The sequence below is a fragment of the Pan paniscus genome, chromosome 7 (genome assembly GCF_029289425.2).
Source record: "Pan paniscus chromosome 7, NHGRI_mPanPan1-v2.0_pri, whole genome shotgun sequence".
NCBI classification, from domain to species: Eukaryota; Metazoa; Chordata; class Mammalia; order Primates; family Hominidae; genus Pan; species Pan paniscus.
In genome coordinates this window covers 20823342-20836193 of record NC_073256.2, presented here as the reverse complement: position 1 = coordinate 20836193, position 12852 = coordinate 20823342, and the positions used below count along the sequence as shown (strand labels likewise).

At 39.8% G+C, this 12852-nt stretch overlaps 1 long non-coding RNA gene across 1 annotated transcript in view; it reads left to right on the top strand.

Annotated features, from left to right (window-relative positions):
* Window positions 1-1830, top strand: part of LOC134730952 (uncharacterized) — a 35626-nt gene extending 33796 nt beyond the window's left edge. Inside the window, exon 7 of the long non-coding RNA XR_010112892.1 lies at window positions 656-1830. This is a non-coding gene — a long non-coding RNA (uncharacterized LOC134730952). The remainder of the gene's footprint in view (window positions 1-655) is intronic.
* The last annotated feature ends 11022 nt before the right edge of the window (window positions 1831-12852 follow it).

Below are 12852 nucleotides of genomic sequence, written 5' to 3'. Positions count from 1 at the left end.
AAACTGCAGAAGTTCTTTAAATTTTGTTTCTTTTTTTGAGACGGAGTCTCGCTCTGTTGCCCAGGCTGGAGTGCAGTGGCACGATCTCAGCTCACTGCAAGCTCTGCCTCCCGGGTTCACTCCATTCTCCTGCCTCAGCCTCCCAAGTAGCTGGGACTACAGATGCGTGCCACCACACCTGGATAATTTTTTGTATTTTTAGCAGAGATGGGGTTTCACCGTGTTAGCCAGGATGGTCTCGATCTCCTGACCTCGTGATCTGCCTGCCTCAGCCTCCCAAAGAGCTGGGATTACAGGCGTGAGCCACTGTGCCCAGCCTAAATTTTGTTTGTAAAAGAAGTGAGAGCTAAAGGTAATAAAATGACAGACGAGAAAAAGAAAATAAATTTGAGAAGATTAAACCCTCAATAATCCCATCTTTGCTGAAAGTGGGCAAAAGGCAGGTTGCAAAAAGCAGCAACAATGGGTGTATCCTCAGATTTGTTGCTGCTTTTTCTTCTACCTGGAAAAGCTTTCCATCATCACTTAGTAACATATAAAATCTGAGTGTTTCAGACTAGAGAGCCAATGTAAATACTTCCAGGGTATGTAGGCTTTCTTGACGGTCTTTATGAGGACTAATAACAAATTGTATACCTGTTCTCTTTCTTTATAGAGTTTTCAAAATGAGTTCTGGGAAATGTTAGGCCATGTATAAAAGAAGAGGTGGTCTTGAGAAAGGCCATGGTACCCGTGGCTGGAGGTCCTGGACACAGCCTTTCCCTCATCTCATCCATGGAGAAAGTTCCCTGTATTAGTTTGTTCTCACATTGCTATAAAGAACTACACAAGCCTGGGTAATTTATAAAGAAAAGAGGTGTAATTGACTCACAGTTGTGCAGGCTGTACAGGAAGCCTGGCTGGGGAGGCCTGAGGAAATTTTCAATCATGGCAGAAGGTGAAGTGGAAACAAGCACATCTTCCATGGCTGGAGAAGGAGGGAGAGAGGGAAGGGTAAGGCACCACATGCTTTTAAACAGCCAAGTCTTGTAAGAACTCACTCACGATCATGAGAGCAGCCAGGAGGAATTCTACCCCTATGATCCAGTCACTTACCACCAGGTCCCTCCCCCAACACTGGGGATTAAAATTTGACATGAGATTTGGGCAAGGACACAAATCCAAACTCTGTCATTCACCAACATGTTATGACACCTACCGCTCCTTGCCTCAGTGCTCGTCTTTGGCTAGCTTCAGTTGCCAGTTTCTGGTGCTTCTTTAATGGGTTTCTTAAATGGTTTTCGGAGGTTATGTAAAATTGTGTCACCGAAATATGTGTATATGCATGTGTGTGTGTGTCTGCACACATGCACATGATCTCCTGGGGGAGAGATTCAAACATTTTCATCATGTTTTCAAAAGATGCCGGGATCCACGGAAGGTTAATAATTACTTCTTCTTGTGTCCTTGTTCAGCATGCATTCTTTCAGTGAAATTAGGTGAATACATCACATAGCCTGACAATGTGAATATAGATTGTGCTATAATTTAAGTGTTTCTTCCAAGAAGCAAATGTTGAAAGCTTAATCATTAAGACAACAGTGTTGGGAGGTGGGGCCTGATGAGGTTGATGCCATCATGATGGGAGTGAGTGAGTTACTGTGAGAGCAGGCTCCTGATAACAGGATGAGTATGGCCCCCTTCCACTGCTCTCTCACACACACTCTTTTGCCCTTCTGCCTTTCGTCATGTTATGATGTGGCAAGAAGGCCCTCGCCAGATGCCAGCCTCTTGATCTTGGATTTCCCAGCCTCCAGAACTATAAGCCAATAAATTTCTGTTCATTATAAATTACCCAGTCTTTGCTGTTCTGTTACAGCAGCACAAAACAGACTAAGACAGATTGCAAAGTCAAAAGGCTTTGGAAGCAAGGCGGGTAAAATGAAGGACCACAGCAGGTGATCTACAAGGCAGTAGGGAGTGTTGGAGCCTGTGGGCAACTTGGAGAGTGGTGGCTTATTTAAGGACACCCTAATTCAGTCAAAAAGTTTACATTCAGCTCAACTGCTGGCTGAATATGGTTCACAGGGACTGCACTGCCATTTATGACAACCTTTGCTTGTTGAGAACAAGAGAGAGAGATAGCCTCCTCCTTGTCTTTATTTTCTGTTTATCTGCTAGAAATGCAGAACCATAGTAGGTAGATGGGATAGGAGCTGGTCATCACGGGTCCCAATCAAACAATATCCTCACATGATTTACAAGGATTAAGTCCTTTCAAAGTGTTCAGTTGAACCTAGAACAAAGTAGAGAATTTCTGACATGACCTGCTAGTTTTGCCCAGCACGGCATGGCCTCTGCCTGCCTCTCCCACTGTCTCTGGGCCTCTTGCTACTCTCCTCTCCTCTCACTAAGCTCCAGACTTCTTTCTTCTCTCTACGTGCATCCGGCTGTTTTCCACATCACAGTCTTTATTTCTGCTCTTTTCTCTACCTGGAAAACCTTCATATTTACTTTCATAGCTAACTCCTACTCAGTTCTTTAGGTTCTAGTTCATATTTTTTGCTTAAGGTATTAGTATCCTTACTGTTCATAGACCGCAAACTTCTTGAGAGCAAGGATCATGCAAACCATTTTTGCTGCTGTGCTTTCTAACACAGCGCCTGACACCCAGTAGGCACTTAATACACATTCCTCGAATGAGTGCACGGCAATATCAATGATTAGAGATGAATAGATGTCTGGGAAAAGCTGACCTCTTGGGTGAGGCTTCACGGATGGCACAGCCTTGGTGTGGTCACCATATCCCATGGACTGACTCTCAACTTTGTAGGTTTCTGAACCTGAGTTGTATGTCTGTCAGGACTCAGTGATTGATTGACCCCCCTAAACTTATGGGAGACTGTGGTTTAAACTAGGATGCTGATTTTAAAATTCATTATAAGACTGGGCCCAGTGGCTCAGTCAGCATTTTGGGAGGCTGAGGTGGGCAGATCACCTGCAGTCAGGAGTTCAAGACCAGCCTGGCCAACCTGGTGTGAAACCGAGTCTCCACTAAAATACAAAAATTATCCAGGCATGGTGGTATACACCTGTAATCTCAGCTACTCAGGAGGCTGAGGCAGGATAATCACTTGAACCTGGAAGGTGGAGGTTGCCTGTGTGACAGAGTGAGACTCCATCTCCAAAATAAATAAATAAATAAATAAATAAATAAATAAATAAATAAATAAATAAATTCATTATAAAACTAAAACTTCTCTTATGTCTGAATGCTTAGGTCAGCCCACCGATGTATTTTCTCATTAGACATTGATAAACATGGAAAAAAAATAGATAGTGGAAGGATTAGAAGATAATATGGAAGCAGAATATGATCTAGAGCCCTGTTTGGCCACCATAGCAGGTATGGGATATGAACAGCTGAGTTAATTGAGCAGGTTAATGGGGATGGCCTTGCCTTCAGTGGTATTGGAAGGAACCTGACAAATTATTGATCCATTTCTAGACTCTAGGCTATTGCCTAATAATTTGTGTTGTGTTTCCTCTGAAAAAATAAAAGAGGATACCAAGATTCAATAGATACCAAGCACTCATTTACATTGCCAAGCCTTTATTGAATAGCTAGATCTCCTCTTTCTGCTTTTGACCTCAGAGACATAGTTACTTGTAAAATGATTTCTGCAGATGGTTAATCTAATGTAAGGTGAATTAATTTCAATAAACTTTCAGAAGGTGAACTTACCTTGTCTTTGACTTCGATCCTGTGTGCTAACTTATTAATAATTACTAAATGATTGTTGATGGAATACATACTGTTTGAAACCAGTTCGTCTTAGTTCTTTCAAGCTGCTACAACAAAAGGCCTGAGACTGTGCAGTTTAGACACAATAAAAATATGCCTCACAGTTTTTTTTTTTTTTTTTTTTTTGAGATGGAGTCTCGCTCTGCCGCCAGGCTGGAGTGCAGTGGCCTGATTTCGGCTCACTGCAACCTCTGCTTCCGGGTTCAAGCGATTCCCCTGCCTCAGCCTCTCAAGTGGCTCGGACTACAGGCTTGCACCACCACACCCAACTAATGTTTTGTATTTTAGTAGAGATGGGGTTTCACCAAGTTGGCCAGGATGGTCTCGATTTCCTGACCTCGTGATCTGCCTGCCTCAGTCTCCGAAAGTGCTGCGATTATAGGCATGAGCCACCACTCCTGGCCATGCCTCACAGTTTTAGGGGCTGGAAATCTGATATCAAGATGCCAGCTGACTGGGTGTCTAGTGGGAGAATCACTTCCAGGTTCATAGATGGCACCTTCTTGCTGTGTCCTCACTTGGTAGGAGGGGCCAAAGTGCTCTCTGGGGTCTTTTCCACAAAGGCATTAATCCCATTCACGAGGGCTGTGCCTTCCTGACTCAGTTACCTCCCAAAGGCCCTACCTCTCAATACCATCCATTTGGGGCTTAGGATTTCTACCTGTGAATTTTGGAAGAATTCAAACATGAGACACAGCCCTGTGCCATTAGGACTTACTGCCCATAACATTACCTGGTGAATGATGATGGGGAAAGAGGGGCCACAGTATTATCTAATTTTGGCTTGTTTAAGTTGAGATCAGTTTTCCCGTAGGTATAAAAGCACATGCAAACAAAGAACAGCTCATAGTAGAAGACATAGAAATACAATACATGTTCAAAGAAGCAAACCTATGTTCTTTTAAAATTAATACAGTACTTCAACATTTCATGCAGCTACTGGAAAAAGAATAAGCCTTTATCTTTTTAGTTCATGTAAAAGCACTTTGGAATGGATTTTTTCAGGATTGGGAAGTAGCATAAAATTAATGTCCCTTAAAGTCACCTTATAGATTTTCTGTCTGAGACCCCATTAAGGCAACCTAAGTATTGCCATGCTTGCATGCTGACCAGAGTAGAAGTATCACTCATATTTAGAGTTTTAAAAAATGCAATTACAGGAGAAATCAACTGGTGTGGCTTTTGTTTTTTCTTTCTAAACCCCGGCTTAAAGCGCAAGTGCACAATTCTCAGAGCAGGGGACCATGACCATCTCACAGTATTTATAGGCACATACGAGGCTCATCAGCAGATGCCAAGTCTCTGCTGCAAAGGCTGTAGCCCTACAAAGGCTGGAGACTGGCGCGGCACATATTTTATTGTGCCGGACAATACAAAGGTGGAAGGCTGCTTTATATAATTGCCTTTTGCTGTTGCATAAAAAAGGGTGGATGTTGGACAGGCAAAAACAATAACTATTTTCTATGGTTGTCTTTATACATTTTATGTAATTTTAGTTTTGTCATATTATGCCAAGAGAAAAAGTTGACAGATCAATGTCCAGTAGACTTGTTTTTTTTTTTTACATACGGCTAAACATAATTCATATGATTAGTAGAATAATGTCTTTGGTGCTCCCATGAAATCTATGAATTCCCAATATGTGCAACTTGCAAATATTATGTTATTTGGAAAAAAGCATCTTTGTAGATGTGATTAAGTTAAGGGTCATGAGATGGGAAATTATCCAGGTGGGCCCCAAATGCCTTCAGAAGTGTCCTTATAAGAGAGAGAGGCAGAAGGAGATTTCACAGACACATAGCTGATGTGAATATGAAACAGATTTAAAGGTGCTGCTGAACTGGAAGGTGGGAATGATGTGGCCACAAGCTGAAGAACGTGGCTGTCACTAAAAGCTGGAAGAAACAAAGCATAGTTTCTCCCCTAGAACCTCCAATGGGTGTGTGGCTCTGCTGAGATCATGATTTTGGCTCAGTAATGCTGATTTAAGACTTTTCGCCTCCAGAACTATGAGAGAATATATTTCTACTGTTTTAAGTTTCTACATTTGCAGTAATTTGTCACAAGAAACACATATAAGAAGTAGCCAATATATTGACTGCGTTAGCATTTTAGCATTGAAATCTTGTAAAGGTGTCATACATCATCAAGATGGGAGAATTTAGGTTTCATTTCCTGCTCTGCTACTAGCAACTTGCTTACTTCCTGCCTCTAATCAACTATTTTTCAGTCAAGGGAGAAACGATTTAGACAAGCTCAAGACCTTGCAATAACTCTTTTAATGGTCAGTTTTATTTTTCCTTTGGCGCAAAAGGGCATTTGTAGCGTTACTCACTGGATGTCCTCCTATGTGCCTTTGTGCTTTCAAATGTTATATTCTTGGCTTTTTCTAGGACCATCGTGGTTCACCAGGTTCACACTCCTTGACTCGATATTCAGCTCCAATTTTCGTTCTGTTTAACTGAAAGAACTGCGTGGTTCACAGAGACCTGGACATGCAACCGTTAGAATTAAATTAGCACGCAAGAGTGCCCTGATGATCTTCACAAAGACACAGAACCCAAGTGCTTTTGGAATTGTTTTAGCACCGGGTTTGGAGCCAAACAGTCTCACAACTCCCACGATGACCCAGCTTTTTTCACACCTCTTAAAGTCGCAATATGAGTTTTGTCTTCCCAAGGGTAATTTTGGTTTCTTACAATGGTAAGAAAGAAAAGTATGGAAAATGATTAAAATAAAAAAGGGGGCATACAAGGGGCAAATATCTTCAAAAAAAACCTGTGTCTTTGCTTAAAATGATGTAGAGAAGACAGTGAAAGAACCAAACTGTCACAGCAAATTCTTTACAAATTAATGCCATGATTCCTCAGTACTGTCGAAATTACAGTTCTGGAGAGGCTGTGAAAACAACTTCCATTCTGATGACATGGAATCGTTATATTTTTGTGACTATATAGCTGACAATAAAATGAGCAATGATAACAATTCTCAAGAAATGTAGGTAGATTTGCAGAACTCTAGGTGGACAGGTATCATTCATGCATATTGACAATTAGCAATATGGAGATAGTTCTTATGGAACTTATGTGCTACACAAAATACAACTTAAAGTTGGTTATGCGTCAGTTTCCTTTCAACTGAGATCTTCCAAATTCTTGGATTGAAGTTCTTACACATTACATGGATTCAATGTACCCAATCTGATTGCTGGGTTTTTTTTTTGGATGCATTTTTTAAGTCTTATGAAATGAGTATATTATTATTTTTAATAATGCTTTTATATTAGCTAATGGATAATTTTAAACCTTCAATAGAGAACATTTGGAATGATTGTCAAAGAGTGATAACATATATACTATAATTTAAATATTTGCTTCCTCAAACTCATATTGAAATTTAATTGCCACATTTAATTGCCAGCATAATGGCATTGGGAGGGGGACCTTTAAGAAGTAATTGGGCCATGAGGGCTCCACCTTCGTGGGTGAGTTTAATGTCTTAATAAAAGGGCTTTAAGGAGTGATCTCTCTCAGCTCTTTTGCTCTTCTGCCACGTGAGGAAGCGTGTTCCTCTCCTCTGGAGGAAGCAGCATTTGAGAGGACATCTGGGAGCAGAGACTGGGCCTTCACCAACACTGAACATGTTGGCCCTTAATGTTGGACTTTCCAGCCTTCAGAACTATGAGCCAATAAATTTCTGTTAATTATTAATTGTCCAATCTGTGATGTTCTGTTATGGCAATACAAAACCAACACAATATGCTTTTATTGACAAGTGTAGTGTGTCACTGTGGTGACATGTCTATTGGTAGACATATCTACTGTTCACATTTTATGCTGAAAAGTGATTCATTATCCAAGGAAAAAATACAATTCTCTCACACCCCGGTTTAATAACTAAATATAATTGTACTTAATAAAATTAATTCAAGTCTAATTTCTGGTAGAATATGCTGATATCTAGTTTTGATTTGGATACTATATGAGTTTGATCATTTCAAATTAATGGAAATGGTCAAGCTATTAGGACTTAAGACAATAGCATGTATTATTCTCTTTCTAATACTTCATCATGGATAAGCTACTATACATTTCTAAATATAATTTCCAGTTATTCAATTAATTAGTGCTTAATTATTAACTCATTTTAAGTGGCCTTTGCATGTGGCTCAGTCATTCAAATGAGGCTACTGTCTATCTTGAATTTGGGGTTACTTTATATTGTGTTATTCTCTAGCTAAATTTTGTTTGCTGTATCTTTATTACATTTCATATATATGCAAAGCAGACAGCAAAACATAACAATGAAAGACATTAAAAACTGATTAAAGGTCATGAAATCAGTACTCAAGTTTCTGCTTCAATCACTTCATGAAGATTATCTAACACGAGAGGACCCCATCTACTAAAAATTCCTTATCCTGAAGTTATACACATATGTACGAGCTCCTCATCAAATGATCTCTAGTCTCAGGTCTCAGACTAGTGTTTAGGTTTCCATTTCACATATCGATAGGTGCAATATGCTGCTTGCTGAAATATTATTCCTTCTAGCAATGAGAATGCTGCTGGTGATAGAGAATTATTTGCTAGTTAATTAGACAATATCATAAGATAAAGTTTTCTCCAACCATGCTTCTCTCTCAAGACTAGTATAAACAAATGCCAAATTAAACATTTCAATGGAAATGAACTGGTATGGTGGTTCAAACTACATATAAAAGTAAAAAATTATAGTGAATTATTTAAAATATAATCAAGATGAAATCTTCCTTCTGGCAATTACAGAGTAAAATAATCTTGGATCCTTAGAATGAATTACTCTTCTCAGAGACAGAGAAATAAGTTCTTTGAAGAGAGCAGGGATGTATCCAAAATATATAGAGTTGTAAGACAGTTTAAAGATAAAACTAAATGAGTGTTGTGGGCCATTGTGAAATAAATATATCATCAGCCATCTCCAAATACAGCTTGGCTTGCTTAGTTTTTATGAGACAATTAGAATGGGTTGTTTCAAAGTTTCAAAGTTAACGGAAAGGAATTAACTGAGGGCATGATATATCTTAGGGTTTCATTTTTTGCGGGCCTTTCAATAGACAATATGGTGTATTAAATTACTTTCATTGCTGTCTTGATTCTGATGGATAGGTGGGCATAGAGTCTCATTAATGTATGTGCCTAACAGATGTTATTCAAGCTGTCTGTGGCATCGGCACAGATGGGCTGGATATGTGGCCTGCCAACAAGACAATAGATGGATTTTATCTCAAAGACTCTATTCTCATTGACTGGAGAAGTGCAACTGGCCAATAAATGCCTGAAAGTGTCCAATGGAGAAGTTTGAAGTTCAGCATTGGGAAGAATTACATGCAACACATGTGGCTTGAGCACATGCTAAGGGTCAGGCTCCCTGTGGGGCACATGGTCAAGCTCTTTATGACTTGCAGTCTTGTGTGCAAGTAACTGTAATACAACTCAGAACAGAAGGTCCACCAGAAAGATAAGGACAAAATCCATGTGGGAAATTAAGTTCAACCTGAAGGGTGGGTTTACAGAGGAGGGTGAATCCAAATTGAGCCTTGAGCTATGATGGGGCTTATATGAGCAAATCTAGTGACTGTACACTCAGTGAAAGGAATTTGGGGATGAAATAACACAGGCAAGAAAGATAGGACATGTTCTAATTGGTATCTGTATTACCCTGATAGATTAAGAATGAAGTAGAGCATGAAATAGAAAAAGTATATTAGTCCCAGCTTATGGAAGGTGTTTAATGCTAGGCTAAGGATATATATATATGTATTTATTTTTTTGAGATGGAGTCTTGTTCTGTCACCCAGGCTGGAGTGCAGTGGTGTGATCTCGGCTCATTGCAACCTCCGCCTCCCGGGTTCACGTGATTCTCCTGCCTCAGCCTCCTGAGTAGCTGGGACTACAGGCGCCCGCCACCATGGCCAGCTAATTTTTTTTGTATTTTTAATAGAAACGGGGTTTCACTATGTTGGCCAGACTGGTCTCGAACTCCTGACCTTGTCATCAACCCGCCTCGGCCTCCCAAAGTGCTGGGATTATAGGCGTGAGCCACCATGCCCGGCCGGCTAAGGATTTTTGTTCTATATACAAAGAGGATCCATCAAAATTTTTTGAGCAGAAAAATAACCCAATGAATGTGATGTGGTAGGAAGATACCTGGGTGGTAATGTAGAGGAAGCATTGCAGCAAGACCACTGAAGGCAGAGATACAATATAGGGGAACGCAACGCTATTGTACTGGGTTACGTCAGTGGCAATGAAGGCTTGAGTTTGGGAAGTAGTCTTGGGAAAGTTTTAGAAGAAATGGGAGTCATAAATGAAAGCCATTTTACTATGATGAAGGCATCAAAAATGTTAAGAGACACTGGAGATACTGGAATAAAGCAGAAAATGTCCATCTTTTTGCAAATCCACTCTAGTATTCAGAAAAGATGAACTGAGCTTGACATATTTATAGGAAAGGCAAGTATTATGGGGAGAGAGAGTTGTTCATATGAAGACATGTTTAAAATTTCAGGGTTTTAAGATTTGAAAATGCAATGGATGATATTATTTAAATTCGATATCTTCAGTTTTTGCAAAATTATTGAATTTCTGAGTTCTAGAACCATGTGGTCGTCATTGAAGCATGTAGAACACAACACTAGAAAAAATGGAAAGGCTTCTTCTTGGAGGGATGGTAAATATATGCAGCCTATATTCTTGGATTGTGAGGCCTTGCAATGCTCTTCCTTCATCTGGAGAGACCTCTCCTCTTCCCTTTCCCCAGGGCTGAAGAACAAGGAGGGTGTCCAGATAAGTAATTTTTCTGTGCACAGTGAATTAGCAGGCAAAGAAAATTGCTCAAAAAAATTGGTAAGAATTTGGGATCTTAAAGACAAGGTAATTGTGGTAGCCTCTGTGGATGTAGGGAGAAGGAAAGGGGGAGAGAGAGAGAGAAGGAGAGAAAGACAGATTGTTCAAGGTATTGAGACTTCAGTACTTGAGTCATGAGAATGTTGTCTAAGTGTCCTGGACATAGCAACTAAACTTTTGTATATTTCTTCTTTATAAGGATCTTATACACAAGATCTTGGACTACTGTTGTGTTTCCCTAGAAATCCAAAGTCGGCTAGCACCCAGCTCATATGTCATCACCCTGGGATGTCTTCCTGTGTATTGCTGTTGTCTTTGTCTTTCTTGGAGCACTGATAGTGTACTGTGTACAACTCACTGACAAGACTTACATCAGTGAATCATGTGTAGATTGCTAGCAAGTATTCCTGGAGAAGTTACTGAAACTCTGTGATTCAGTTCTGTAAAAGAGAAGATTGAAATAGTACCCAACATGGTGTATTTAGAGTATTAAATCAGACAATTCATAGAAATGGCTGTGCTCAGTGCCTTCCACTACATAAAGCTTTGATTCAGCGCTACTGTTGTTACCGTCTGTGTATTCCAGGACAAGACTGGGGATGGAATCAGACTCAGGTAGTAGCGTATTCCTTTGAATCTCAGAGTTACAAAGTGGAGGTTCTATAATGATTAATTGCACAAATCCAGATATTACCATAAACATTTTAGCAGCGACATATCCTGATGCTCAAATTCTCAACTGATTGCTTGGCCAGGGACAAATGTAGCCATAAACAATTTTAGAGCAATTTTGACAGTCAGAGATATTTTATGTGACCATCTCCATTGACTTTGGAATTGAAAGATTCTACTGAATTGTCATATGAAGGATATTGCGATTATGTGAATTGGAAGAATGGTGTGAAATGAAGAAAGAGAAATCATATAAGCTATAGTTGAAGAATACAATGTATTCTTTTTTAATATACACATTGCAGCAGGTTTATCATTTGAATTTAAAATCAGAGCCGGATGTCCTTGTATGCCATTTATTCAATTTTTGAGGGAGAAAATACTAGTTTCAAATGTATCATGAAATGACATTACATTTACCACCCACCAGCCTGTGTTGATTGAATAGTCCTGCATGTTCAGGTGCGACCTCTGAAAGTAAAGCAGAAGTGAAGATATAAATACAATAGGCTCATTGTCTGTAGATAAACTGGAGAAATAATAAACTTGTTTTTCTAGGTAACATATGACATAGAGAATTTCTGATGCAATATTGAAAATGCCAGAAATGTTAAATCGGTAGGCAACATTAAGAACTATAAGAACGGTTTTGTTCTTGTGCCTGGCCACCCAAGAGAAACAACAATATAGTACTTTCTCCCGTTAATGGTATAATGAATCCAGAACTGTTCTGTGGGATGTTTCTTAAACTTAGGAGGTGATAATCTCTCTTACCCTATACTTATTTCAGTACAAATCAGTTAGAAATTTCTTCTTTAAAAAATTTCTCTTGGGTTTATTTTCTTCTTTCCATGCTTGCTTTTGCCATTAAAGCTGAGCTCCTTTTCAACTTTGGATTATTTTTGTGGTCTCTTGAAAAGTCTTCCCACTTAGGAATGCATTCTAGATGATTGTATGGGGTTAATATTTTTACAACACTGCTTTTATCATGTCACCTTCCTGCTCTAAAATTAATTATTACTGTCTATTTTTCTCACCTCATCCAATAAATAGCTGTTTCTTCACATTTTCAGGCTCAGCATTCCAGTCCCACTCTGTCTCTCTCACTTATTTTTTCCCACTCATCAGTATTATTGTGATTCACTTGGAGCCCCCGTTGCAAGCACTTCTGCTTCTCTGCGCCATGTTCCTTCTCCCCTTTATGCTTTGCTCTGTCAGCTTCATCTCTTTTCTGCCTCCTGCGAGATCCACCTGTCTATATCGATTCCATCCTCAAAGCCTTCTTGCTGCAAACTTGGTCATGATTTACAAACCCAAATCAGCTCCAGTATGTCCTCTTGCACAGCAGTGGCTGTAAATACCCTGCTGCCATGGTGAGCACAAAGGATGCACAATCTCTGGCAGCTTTCCAGGGTTGTGAGGTCATAGCTGAGTCTTAATATTCTTGTCTCCCACAGGACTCTTGGGACATCAGGGTGGGCTACCTGGTATCTTATCTGCAAGAGAGCC